General features: G+C 35.9%; 1 pseudogene; it reads right to left on the bottom strand.

Moving 5' to 3' along the window:
* LOC149195808 (leucine aminopeptidase-like) overlaps positions 1-11,747 on the bottom strand; it is a 34,794-nt pseudogene extending 23,047 nt beyond the window's left edge.
* Positions 11,748-12,497: the final 750 nt, after the last annotated feature.

Here is a 12,497-nt window from a genome sequence, read left to right as displayed (position 1 = left end):
AGGGTGTTGGTTCACTATCATATGAAAATATATATGATATAATACGAAGAATATCTTGCTCTCCATTGCTCATGATGGTTGGGTGGTACACCATAGTGAGGCATATCGCGCGACTTCACAGACATTTGATGCTACCGAGGAGAACTGTGAAACCTCCAACTTGCTCCATCCTAACATTGCAATAATCAAAATTAACCACGCATAATGGAATGTGGTACCTTTCTCCTAGACTTTGCGTGAATCATCCAGAAATTCCTTGCACAACTATTCAACCCAGTTTTACTGAACCCCATTAATACACTATGTGGCTAAGGAAACCACCAACATAGGAACTTCATTCACCTGACACTTTCTCATGATCATTCCAAGAAATATGTGCGATGCGCAATGAACTGCCTAGTCACTAATTGAATTCATGTCGTAGCCTCTTTTTTATCTCTCTATCCCAAACTTCTTCTTCAAACTATTTTCTATGATGCAGTCTTTATCCTTTCCAACGAACTCCTCTGTAGGGTTCCGCCCTAGGTATGGTAGTATCATGATACTCTAGATCAACATTGGATCTATAGGGATCTTATTTCCCATCCATGAGCATCCATCATGTACCAACACGAGAAACTAACCATCACACGCTCTGTGCCCCAAACTTCTGCTAAAGTGTGGCACATTTAACGTATTTAGTAGTCCTGGCTTCACCACCCCATTTACCAATTGTTGTGGTTCTATCCTTATTACTCCATTGTTTGGGTATTACACCTGTTTGAAATACCTGTCTAGTGTGAACTAAGGGTACTTCTTCCTATCGTTAAAGTCATAATCTGCGAACTTCAACTACAGTATTTTCTAAGTAATTCCCCAATAAATGGTACTTTTTCTAGCAGTAGGGGTGTCATGTCAAGCTTTGCATCCTTCAAGTCTTTGACAGGTTTTTCATTTGGTTTCCTCAGCGAAATGTATGATGATAGAGGTGAAGATGCTACGCCCTCTATTTCCATATATTCTGCATGCTTCGCTTTTTCCTCACTACTTATGACTTGCTCAGGTTGTTGTTGAGGTTTGACAAATTTCTTATCCTATTTCTTCTTAGTTCTGTCTTCCTTGGTCGGTTTCTTCCTTGACGATCTTCGTTGTTTCTGTGTTGATGATATTATGGTTGATGTTGTTGTGGAAGATGTTGTTATGGTCATCTTAGCTGATGTTGTGGACATACCAATGGTTCCTACATCAGATGCTTCAATGGATCCTTCCAAGACTCTCTCATTGAACGTATGCAAAAATTCTTCGCTTGACCAGACATTGATGCAGAAATTCTTTACAATTTCTTTGCAGTATCAGTACTCGAATTCTCAATTCAGTAGTGATTGATTTGCGTGGGAGGAAACTTTTTATAACAAGTATAAAATTCAAACCCCATCATTAGATTAGATTTTTTCTAGATTGCATTTAGATTATGTTCATTAATTTCATATCTATCTTGAGATCTTGTGAATTTGTCCTTATAAATGCAATTTTCCACATATTTTCCCCTCTTAATGGTCATATTTCTATTTTTTGGTGAAATTCGACACATCCGATAGTGTAAAGAACATTTTTCTTACGTCACAACTCCTATTGATTTCGACATAATCCAGACTATATAGTGAAGTAGCCTCCTATGCAAATGGCAGTAGTTTATAGTCCATGGCCACTTTCAACCATAGGTGGCACTACGACTTTTCCCCTTTCTTCTTTAGAGTGAGGTTGTAAGGGTAGAGTTTTCCCTGTACATCTTCAAACTACTTCCATTTACTCTTCCATTAATCAATTCTCCATTTGACTTTGCTAATTGAACCGCGCTTGCATCAATAACATGCTTGATAATGTAGGGGCTTAACCAATTCATCTTGAATTTCCTTGGAAATTTCACAAACTTATTGTCATATAGGAGAACAAGGTCCCCTACCTGAAACTTATTTCTCTTAATATGTCTATCACGCCAAGCCTTTTCTCTTGCTTTTTGTACTTGTTGATGGAATCCCCCTGTAAATTTGTTTTCCTCTAAAGAAATCAACTGCGACATTCTTTCCTCCATTATGTCAGGTTCTGCCATATATTTAAAAGTTGCAATCATCAAGCTAGGCGCAATGTATTCCATGGGCATCACAACTTCTTACCCATAAACTAATCTGAAGGGAGTCTGGCCTATCAACTTCTTTCATGTAGTCCTATAAGCCCATAATATTGTTTGGATTCTAGGTCACAATCATCTCTATTCACATTGCATACCTTAGTAAGTGAATTCCCTAGAATATTATTAAATGCTTCTACTCTTCCATTCGCCTAAGGGTGATAAGGAGTACTCTTCTGATCACAGACTTGGAATTCCTCAGTCAATGCTTCAATGGTTTTATTCAGGAAGTGAGAACCTTGGTCACTCATCAAAATATTTGTATATCCATATCTTGATAGTATGTATTCAAAATTAGAATTCACAAAAGTCTTTACGCTACAATCCTTTACTAGTTGTGCTTCTTCCCACCTTGTCAAATATTCATTTATAGTAATTATGTACTTTGCACCAGTTCTCTTTCCAGGTGGGTTGATAGATCCAACAAAATCAATATCCCATTTATCAAAACCCTACGATGTAACTTTTGGTACCAGTGGAATCTCATATCTTCTTAAAGGTTTTCCTATTCTTTGACATACATCACATGCTATGTCATAATCCTTTGCATCTTTTTGTAGTTTAGGGCACCGCAATCATGCTCTCAAAATATTTTGGGCACTAGCTTTCCCTGCCTAATGTCCACTAGGTGCGCCGTCATGAGCCTATTTTAGAATCACTTGTCTTTCATGTTCAGAGACATACCTACATAGTATCTCATCTGGTCCCATCTTGTATAACTGTCTTGTTATTAATGAAAATTCAGTTGCCTTGACCCCTATTTTTTTCTTCTGCTCAGTAGTATATTCAGAAGGAGCCATTCCTATGTTCAAAAACTGAATAATACCTGTAAAATGGTCATCTGCAATTCTGATTGCAAATAATTGTGAATGAGGGAGATTATCTTCTATGCTGGTTGGTTCTTCCCTTATTTCCAACCTTGACAAATGGCCAGGTCCTACATTCATTATTCCTAGTTTAACAATGAACTAAAAGTCATATTCTTGAAATAATACTAACCATCTGCAAATATTTCCTCCTAAGACATGCTTATTAACTATATACTTCAGTGCAAAATGATCTATAAAGATTTTAAAATTTGAACCCAGCAGATAATATCTAAATTTCTACAAAGAATATACGATAGTAAATCCTTCTCTTTCTATAGTTGTGTAATTATTTTCTACCTTGAACAACTTTCTACTTGCAAAGGCTATAGGATGATCAATTTCTACTTCACTAGTTTCTACTAATACTACTCCCAAAGCTATACAAGAGGCATCCACGTGAACATGGAATTCCTTATTCCAATCAAGTAACACTAATATAGGTGAAACTACCATCTTTTATTTCAATATGTCAATGCTCTTTAAACATTCTTCATCCCAATGAAAAGTTACATCCTTCTTTAACAACTTCTCCATAGGTGAAGTGATCTGCGCATACCCTTTGATGAATTTCCTATAATACCGAGTATGTCCCAATGTAGTGCAAAGCTAACTTACTATCTCAAGTGGAGACAAATTCACAATGATAGCAATATTAGTAGCGTCCACCATTAATCCTTGCTTGCAAAAAATATGTCCCAACAGTATACCAAAAGGTACACAAAATATGCACTTCTTTAAATTCAAAGAGATGTGATATTGTCTACATGTGTCAAGCATAAGTCTTAAACTTCCAATATGTTTTCTTAGCAACCCAAATACTGTCCAATCATCAAAGTATACCTCCAAAAAAATTTGGATATAATTTTTAAAAGCTGCAACCACCACCCTATAAAATATAGCAAGGGCATTCTATAACCCAACAGGAATTATTGTATATTGAAATGAGCCCCATTTTGTAGCAAAGGTGGTCTTATTCCAATCTTCAGGTGCAATCATAATCTGATGACAACCTAAAAATCCATCTGTAAATGAATAAGCTTCTTGACCTCCTACATTGTCTATCACTTCATTTGTGAAAGGGGTAGGGAAGGGATCATGTAAACATGCATTGTTTAACTTTCTCAAATCAACACAAATCCTGATTTCTCCTTGAGTATTTTTTTCTTGCACCACCATAGGACTTACCCATTCTGATTCTTCTACTGGTTCAATAATTCCTGCTGCTATCATCTTATCCAACTCTATATTTACTTTCTCCTTATACTTTGGGTTCAATCTGTAAGGTCTTTGCTTGACTAGCTTCACATCAGGTTTAAGGGGAATCTTCATAACTCCTAGATCTCCTACTATACCCTTCATTTCTGAAAAATTTGTGGGAAACAATTATTGATATTCATGAAGTAATTTTGTAACTTTACTGACTGTCTCTTCATCCCAATAATCTCCTATTGTTGCAAACTTTGGTTCCTTCTCTGATCCTATGTTCACCTTCTTGGTCTTCAATGGCTTCATTATATCTAGTATCTCTAACTTAGGTCCATTTACTTCATGATATCCTTTTGATTCTGTTATGTTGATGTTGTGAGGATCTTCTTCCTCTTCTATAGTAAGGTTATGGCATTCTAGTTAATTTTATATCTGTGCAACCCAATAAGGTTGTTTCCATGTCAGTGGAATTACATTCTCCAAGATTTTCTTCTTAACTGTCTAGAGGGCCAAATATATATATGGACAATCATCTTCAAAGCTAAATTTTAATATGAAACCATCAACCATGTCTTTTCCAGTTTACTGCACCATGTCGAAGTTATGTTTCTAAGTACCAATTCTTCAAGATTGTCTCTAATTTATGAATGAATCCATGTACTCATTGTTTCTATGGAATCTCCTTCCAAGATGTAGTGCATAGTTGAATATGCTTCCTAGGGTTAGTTTCACCATCACATTTTATCTCTCTTTCTGTATCTATCTGTCAAAATCTTATCCACATCAATCTTCGACATTCTTTCTAGCATTCTATATTCTTCTTGTGTGTACCCCACCATCTAGCAAGAGTAGATTTCAGGGCTATATCCAAGGCTAACAATCTTTGAATTTATGGAACCTATTCCTCATATTCATCAAGAAAAATATTCACATCACCTAAGCCATCATAAGAAGGTAGATTACATACCTCAGATGTCATGCAACGAACTGATTTGGAAATTCTTGCACAACACCTTGTAGATACTTCATGTAGCATGTTTTGCCAATTCTCCAATTCTTCTTCTGAGTCTGATGCAGAAGAACTATCATGCTCTGAAACCCTTTTGTAGTAGGGTTAACAAAATCTTTCTCCTGTGTTGTCATTTGATAAAGATTATCTATATCAGCTACGTAGTACTCTTCTTTAACTAGTTCTTTATATCTTACTCCTTCTTATGGATCCAAAGGAACAATTACTCTCATATTACTTCCTTCAAATATCATCTTCCTCTTCTTCAAATTAATTATGGCCATATTATCAAATTCCCAGTCAAGTCTAAGCAATGGAAGATAAGGGTTACTATCATCAACGTTCTTTATTACTTCAAAGTCAACGGTAGTGCGGACTCCTTCAATATTCACTGTTACACATGGTAGTCTTCCTAAGGGGAAGATATTTTACTGATTTTCCATCCTTAACTAAATAGGTAGTCATTGTAGCTTCGGCTTACCCATTAATTCCCATGTCTGCTTTGTCAAAACATTAGAATCATATCCGAGATCTAGAATAACTTGATATTTTTCATATTCTCCTATCTACACACTAAGCCTCATTTCTCTTATAGTGCTCCTTTATCGATGAAAATTATTCATTGTGCGCATCTCACTTCCCGATGTTTGTTTTGATGCATAAGAATCTTTCAATTGCTTAAGTCCTTCTATAGCGATTTTATCTCTTAATAATTTCATACAAGTTTGTAGAAAAGACTTTAAAGTACCTCCCTGATTTGCTAACTCCTCTTCCTATGTTGGTGCTTGATCTTGGGTCGAGGTTCGATTCTGCATCGAAACTTGATTCTATGTTGAAGCTAATGATACATCACACCTAGTTTTCTACTTTTGCTATACACTAGAGGTCGAATCTCCAACACCCATAAAGCTTCAATTTTCTTCCATAAACACTTGTTTTTCCTTCTGAATATAAAAGAAATTATCTTTCTCAATAGTTTTTCTAACCCATGAAGTTTTAGATTCTTTCTTTCCATCTTCTTTATCACTAGCGATCATAGATCCACTTCTAGTAACAATATCAATTCGCCATTTGTCATTCCTTCTTTTAGTGGTCATCATTTGAATATTTTGTTTTGGTTGTCGATTCCCTTTCTCTTCCATTTTTTTCATAAGTTAAAGGCATTATTCAATTACATGGTCAAAATATTTACACTACTTACATGTCGTAGTAGGGTTTTGATAATCTCTCGCAAAATGACCTACCTAGCCACAGTTATAGCAAATAATCTATCCACTTCCTTGACCAGCTCCAATACCTTAACCTCTTCCTTGGTAGCTTCCTCGACCTTCGCGTTGTCCACTGCCTTCAGGTCCATGTTCCTTTGCTTGTATTCTATATGTGTCATCATTTCATTCCATCATTAGTTCATACGCTCGATAATTGTTCTCATCGTGTCCTATTGATTTAAAGAATTTGCAATATATGTTCCTTGGAGTCTACACATATTTTTGTAACATGTAACAATCTTCTAAGCGATGTTAGCCTCTAGTCTTTCATATCTTCCACCATAGGTTGGATCTTGCATTTAAGCCATTTGGGCGCCCCACTAGCCATGTGATCCCTAAAGATAGGACATTTTTCTTTAAAATGGCCCTCCAGTATACACTTTGTACACCATATTTTCTATGATTTCTTTTCTTTTCTTGATATCTTGTATTTGCAAGGTTAGGTTAGGTTATGTGATTTTCGCCGAAAAATCTTTTGTAAAGGTTAGGTTTGTGAGGTGACTGTAAATATGTTGAATACATAGATTATTATCAACTATAAGCGAAGCTTCCAACTCCATCGCAAGATGCAGAGCTTTGGCTTGACCTTTTATCTTTTGTTGCATAAATGGTAGTCTAATATGTGGTAACAACGCAACTATAAACCATTCTTGATGTTGATACGAAGCTATCACAAAGCTTACTTGATCTAACAATTCCTTAAATCTCTCATCAAATTTGCAAACATACTTAATAGGTTTCTATTTAATTTATTTTAATTCAGTGATGCACTGTGACTCAGACTTCGACTTCTTAAATTCTCTTATAAACGTTGTTTAAATATATACAAATATTTTATTTTGATTATTGAAATACTTCATATACCATGTCATATATCTATCTCGTAATGTCGTAATGAGATGTGATTTCTTTATATTTTCATCATTGATCTGCTTCGCGGTCCATACAGCTTCACATAAAAAACAAAACTTCTCTAGATCCTTCAATGCAATTCCTTTGAAAACAAGAAGCTTCATATCATCAGTCATATTTATTCTTGGAGGGGGAGGGGAAGGGGGGGGGAGATGGGGACTAGGATGAGTAGTGGGAGAAGGGCGAGGGGGAGGGGGAGGGGGAGAGCCAAAAAAACCCTGGTTATTGCTAGATTCCAGCTTCTATCGGCTCTCAAACTTGGAAGGTGAATAGTATGGAGCTACCTAAGGTTTATTAGGGTGGTTATCTTCTCTTTCAATTTTAGACTCACTCAAAAGAGGACTATACTCAACCTCTACAAAGGTCTTTGTATCTTGTCCATGAGCTCTCTTTCTAGTATCTATTACATATCTTTCTCCTGTTCTCATTGTTCCAAACTATTACTCAGATTTATTTTCTCTTATTACAAACATGAGTAAGCTAACAATATGGCTGCATCCATAAAACTCATTTTTCACATAGAAGCATCTTATTCCAGAGTTTCAAAGATTTCAAATACTTGCCTTGCAGACTTATGAAGAATCGTCATTTTGCTTTGTTGTAGGACACAGTCTGGTCTAATGTGAACTCAATAATAAACCCTCCCAAGATGTTATCAATCCAAAAATCAATAGCCCTTGAAATCATGTTTTTAGTTCTCTTCAGTCATTGTATCAATTCAAGAGTCCACATCGTAGGTTCTCCACCCTTAGAATAGGTCTTTCTTTCGGTCAACCTTGATATCCACTCATACAGTTCAATAGGAAATGATGATAAGAAAATTCCATATTGATATGTGAAAACATATCTTTGTAACCAAGCTTCGGACTTGAGATGAAGGATTTTGTTCTCTTGATTTACAAATTCTCGCTCCTTCGATTCTAGCCAATCTTGAATCTCCTTCTTCGACGAATGCCACACAAACATATCCCTCAAATAGATCCTAGTCTTGACAATGGAACCATTTTTCGGTTATGATTAGGTTGACTCAATTTTGATCAATAATACGCACCAACAAAACCCTTAATCATTAGTCCTTTTGGCAACGACCTGCGAGCAAATCGCAGTCTCACCCAAAGTGACTATGGGAGGATATAGAACCATGTTTCCACAGCCTTGAGGGATGATGCGATGCAGTAATTTTATGTTCTTTTATCTTTAACACACATAGATTACTTCACCATATAAATAAATATATCATATAAACCTATAATCATTACTGCGTTGTAATAAAATCCATTATAGTAAGCTGCTACGCTACAACAGATAATAAGAAAAGATACACATGAAGACATAGATATTACCATGGTTCATCCCAATGTGGGACTATGTCCACAAGAACTGTTGGTTATAATAATTAATATTGTAAAACAAATAGTTTTTCACCTACACAATAAACTACAAGTCATTTGTGCAGTCAGTTGCAGAGCCTTTCCTTCACCACGAGCTATATATCACAATAATTTTACCATACACATAGATTTGGACCATAATGATCATTCTTCTTCTTATTATTGATCCTTATATATACTACTATGTCAAGGGATATATCATCAAAATACCATGGTCCATATTCCATGGACTCCCCTAATACAAGCTACCATGGTCCAAAAACCGTTGACATTTTACAACATTACATTCTTCTACAAAATGGAGGGGCTTCAGCCCGCCCTGATTCCCATACGCTGCGTGGTATGGCGACTGGGCAGTCCACTTGGCACTCCACTTCTCCACTGTGTGGTCCACTTCATGCTCTAATGCATTCTTTGTTTCACATGCTGCTCCACAAAATGTGGAGTCTTCACCAAAACTAGGCCAGGTTGGGCTGTACCCAACACCAAGATTTGTTTTTTTAGATGTTTTTTTATTTTATATCTAAAAATGGAGCAAGAGAATTAGATACTATCACTATGCATTGTTTCAATTGAAAACAAAACAAACATGCTAGGACCTAAAAATAGAATAAACAATTTGGTGGAAATCCATGATTTCCTTTTAGGTAGAAAATCCATTTCCAATAAATGTAAGCACAAGAATTGTTTGGTAGTGTGCTTAAATTATGATAGTTACAATTTGTTTTTACTTGGAACAACCAAGATGTATAAAAGGATCCAAATAGGAAATCATTTTAGTACAACTTATTTGTATCTCACTTTGAGTAACACAACTATTTAAAATCAAAAGAAGGTGGCCAATGTCAGTGATAGGGTCCTCAGGTAATAGACTCCAGTTATAATATTTTTTGTTACTTGGAAGAACAAGGTAGGTGCATCAGTTAGCCAGACACACTGGAGAATAAAAAAAACAAACATTCTATAAATGCATATTTGTATTCTACCCTATTGATCACAACCATTTCCAATCAAGAAATGGGAACAAGAAAGTGCAGGAATCCTTTAGTGGGGTCATGGATACAATACCTTCTTTTAATTTTTAGATATCAAGTTGTAGGTAATTAAATGGAGGAATAAAAGAAAATTTTGGTGGTCTTGAATCTTGAGTTTTATTGAGAAAACTTGGGTACAACATGTCAAGTAAAAAAAAAATGGTCATTACTTTTTCGTTCTACATTTTTATTAAAAGTATTTTCAATGGCAAAAAAAATTGATCATAATAGGGCAAGTGTAAAGAATTTGTAAAGGTTGCACACTCATGATGGCTTTATTTTATTGGGGAGAATCTTCAAGTAACGCTTCCACTCTTGAACTTGCCACTTGTTCACTTCCTCATTAATGGGAATTCGTTCAGTAATGATGTCTCATGATGCAGAAAAGACCTTGCCGTGGATGGTGGAAATGGGCTCCATGACATCTAGAGGAATTCAAGTCCCATCTACCCAAACATCTAAATCGAATTTATTCTCCATGTTGGGGAGATTCTTCTTTAGAAAGGCCAAGAATGTATCGGTATGAATGGATTGGAACTTGAAACATTAGATATATTTCTTTAGAAATTCATCAAACTCAGGGCATCCAACTAACACTCGAAAATGTATAGGTATCAATAGATTGAGTTTGGATTTTTGCATCAATAAAACTAAACTTTAGACCCACTCAAGATTGACATTATTTGTTACCTGTAGGAGGATGGGAATGCAATCAAAATAGGAAACACATAAATACAAAAGAACAACAATAAATGGAGAAGAGACTGAGTAAAACCTAACTCTCAATATACAAAATGAATTGAAAACGATTTTCGTAAGGGACAGGAGAGTAAACATCCTTGGGATCAACCACTTCCTAGTTTGTTGTCAATTTGGTAAAATTCCATATTATCTTTGGATCTAACCATCTCATCCTTCAAATATTAGTAACTTAAGACAATGTTCAAAGCATCACACTCCATGCCCTATACATATTCCAACAATTCTTAGCTCTACATATTTCATAAGCTATGAAAAAATGCACTTCCCAAATATTAAAACCCTAAACCCTCAAAAATAAAACCTTCAACAATGTGTTTTATATGGAATATGGTAAATATGGTTAAGTGTGTATGTAATAGTACCTCATTTGGCCAAAATTCATCATTTATGGGATTAGTGATGAGATTCTGAGTCGAGTTGTGTGCAAGCTCATGTGCCACAACCTACCCACCCCTCCATTTCTCTGTAATGATAGTGGGGATTAAGAAGACAAACCTAAAATTCTCCATTCCTACATATGGGAAACTCAGGGGAAAGATTAGGAGATAGAACCTCTCCCATTCATATCCAACAAAGATCTTTCCCCCCTGATTCATTATCTCCTCTGTATTTATGAACTCATGTTTTGCATATTACGGAACATGAAATGGTTTAGAATAAATCCTAGTGCTAGGGCCAACCTCCCTAGAAATATTATTCCCCACCACAAATGAAAACATATATGGAGGTATTGGTTGCTACATTGAAAAATACTCAATAACTCTTCCATGCATTTCCTACTTCTGATTACGACATGCTCCCTTTACTTCTCCCATGGAAGGATCCATCCAGTCCTTATGGGTAGCAGACGTTACAGAGCTCATTTTTTCAAGAACAATTAGCATAACCAAGTATTGAATCCTCACGCTTAGCGTATCATGACAGGGGAATATAGAATGAGCATGGATAGACTGGCATTGGGTGTAGAGATATAGATTTTTTTCCCTATAGTCTATGTTGGTTTCAACCATTGAATAATTGAAGTTGAATGACGGGTTTTGAATGATATAATAAAAGAGATTTGATTTGTAAGGGAAAGTTTGAGAAGAATTCCCTTGATGGTATAATGATTTTTCAAAATGAAAGGCATGGAAGTAGAGGACAAAAATGATTCAGATGTGTCATGCTAAACTCCATGTATTTCAAGGAAACTAGTATTAAGATATATATCCTAGAATAAGAACTTTCAAGAGTTAATAACATACCCATAAATTTCTTTGCTACTAAATTCAAAACACAATGAAAGATGGCCATGTTGTGTTATAAGATGCACTAAATCTATTAAGGAATTATGATGAATTAGAGTCGTATTATAGTCATATGCCCAGTCAAAATTTCTCTCTAAATTCATCGCTCTTGCTAAGGCTACTGAATGGTGGATGTGGTGATAGCGGTGGTTGTCTCTTCCCACTCCTATGCCTCTGCCTCTGCCTCTACAACCCATTCATGCACATGCCTATGCTGCTCCTACAAAATGCTAAACCTGATCAATGATTTTGCTGAAATTTTTGTTATTTGGTTCTCTAATTTGTTAGTCGCGTGCAACAAAGATGAACACAGTCACTAGGAAGAAGAATCATTTAATCTCTCGAAAGGTTGGGGAGCCAATAGATTGCTGACTATGGTCGATTCAACATACCTCCAGGCCTATATCGATGAAAGGATTCTGAATTGAAAAGGCGTCATTTTAGATTTCTTGGTCAAAGGTGGTTCGAGTCCAACGTAGGTGCAAACCATGGAGAAAACAAAAACGTTAATGGAGCTCTCTGAGGGAGAAGGTGAGATTGTGAAAGCCTTATATGCCTAAGGCCTGAACCGGTATGATCGGTGGTGAAGGTGA

This window comes from Pinus tabuliformis, chromosome 2_2 (assembly GCF_031772625.1).
Source record: "Pinus tabuliformis cultivar Carrire ecotype Pingquan chromosome 2_2, CPIR1, whole genome shotgun sequence".
In the NCBI taxonomy this organism is placed as follows: domain Eukaryota; kingdom Viridiplantae; phylum Streptophyta; class Pinopsida; order Pinales; family Pinaceae; genus Pinus; species Pinus tabuliformis.
Note: the sequence above shows the minus strand (reverse complement) of the source record. Positions and strands in the feature narration are given on the sequence as shown.